This window comes from Pinus tabuliformis, chromosome 9, assembly GCF_031772625.1.
Source record: "Pinus tabuliformis cultivar Carrire ecotype Pingquan chromosome 9, CPIR1, whole genome shotgun sequence".
Classification (NCBI taxonomy): Eukaryota; Viridiplantae; Streptophyta; class Pinopsida; order Pinales; family Pinaceae; genus Pinus; species Pinus tabuliformis.
Window position 1 is genome coordinate 1,375,719,217 of NC_142307.1, and position 1,874 is coordinate 1,375,721,090.

The 1,874-nt window shown below is 42.0% G+C and overlaps 1 pseudogene; it reads left to right on the plus strand.

Annotated features, from left to right (window-relative positions):
- The first annotated feature begins 1,072 nt into the window (after nt 1-1,072).
- Nucleotides 1,073-1,673, plus strand: LOC149153603 (LOB domain-containing protein 25 pseudogene; annotated as a pseudogene).
- The last annotated feature ends 201 nt before the right edge of the window (nt 1,674-1,874 follow it).

A 1,874-nucleotide genomic window follows, 5' to 3' on the forward strand; every position in this document is an offset into this window, starting at 1 on the left:
TGTGATCCGCGTCACGTTTAACGGATCACATCTTTTCTGAGATAAAGGACCCGTGGCCTGGAATCTTTATGTCGTTTTGAAATAGATAATGTTATTGTGCGGTGCATATATATGGGTAAGTTCAAGCGAATAGTTCGAAGTTTTTTCGTTGACATCTTCCTCTTCTATCTATCATCTGTATTTGCTCTTCTGAAACCCCAGAGAAAACACTTCCTCTTCTATCTATCGCCTGTATTCAATCGTGTGGTCCATACTCACTTTCCTCTTTCTGTTTGTCTTCCTTTCACATCACAGCCTTTAGTTGTTTGGGAAAAGCTGATGGCTATTCCATCTCCATCTTCCTAAACTAACATTTAACTCCTCTGCAATGCCTCCTTCCTAGTTCTTTTTATCAATGATGGAAGTTGAGCCCTTGAGGAAACTGAGATCTCGATTTCGTCGTATTTATGTGCAGACGCACGGAGATCGACGGGCGCACGACCAGGAAATCAAAATTAGCTTACGATATTGATACTACTGTTTCCAGAAGTAATATTCCTGAGATACAATTCTTCGAGGGTTGCTCTATACACGAGAACGAAAGATCTTCGAATTTCGAGCAGGTGTGGCGATTCCTATGAGATACAGGCGTACCATATGACACTCAAAGCACAGTTTCTTGATTCAGGGTTAACTGTTCATATAACGCTTCGTTGAGCACAAGTTAGGGTTCTGACCAATTTCCACTCAAAAATTGAGCCCAAATCACCACACCAGGGTTGGTACTTTGACTGCAAAATTCGTCATCAACAACGGCCGCTGTGTGGCACTCAAATAAACCAAGATTTGCTCAATTGCGTGCACCTGTGGAATTTCAGCAACCCAATTCGGGTACTTACCCGGACGATTTCGATCTTGCAGCTAAGTGTGCCCATTGGGAATTACAAAAATCTCTATATCAAGAAAAGGTGCGTTCTGTTGTTATTTTCTGTACTGATTTAAATAATTATTTACAGTTAGTCATATTTATGTGCCATTTACTGATTTCTTTTCCGCCATAGTAAACCATGATGGTTTATGTTTAATGGCAGAGATGGCTTCGAATTCGTCGAACTCACCCTGCGCTGCCTTCAAACTCAGAGTGTGTATTTGTGCCGTATTTTCCTCCGGAAGAACCTCAAAAATTTGCCAACATTCACAAGATCTTCCGAGCAAGCAACGTGGCCAAACTACTCAACGATTTGGAGCCCCTTCAACGGGAGGACGCGGTGAATTCTCTGGCATATGAAGCCGAAGCTCGCTTGAAAGATCCCGTTTATCGGTGCGTTGGAGCGATCTCCACGCTGCAGAGATAGGTGCAACAGCTACAGAAGGAACTGGCGGCTGCCCACGCGGATCTCCTTCAGTACACCTCTGCAGCGGAGCGTGTTCTTAATCCACATAGTCCAGGCTCGACGATGCCAGCTTATTCCAGAGTTGACATGATTCATGCGGCAGCTGTGCAACAACAACGGAAAAATTTAATGGAATTCCCTAATTCTAGAGAAGAGTTACAGCGGAATAAAGATCAGCTTCTAGAATTGGCCTTGAGAATCATGCCTATGAACTGTATTCTTCAGCTTCTAGAATTGGCCTTGAGAACCATGCCTATGAACTGTATTCTTCAGCCTAGGCCTTGCCAGAGACGGCGGTAGCAGCAAGAGCCCAAGGAATTTTTTGTACAGCCATGACAGGTATTTATTTTAAATTCATATTCATATTTATTTATGATTTATTCTTTGGTTTTGACCAAGAGGATCAGCCAGAAGGGATGCATCGATGATATTTGATACCGCCATGAAAATTATTTATTTTATATTCATATATTTATGATTTATGCTTTCATAAATGTTAAT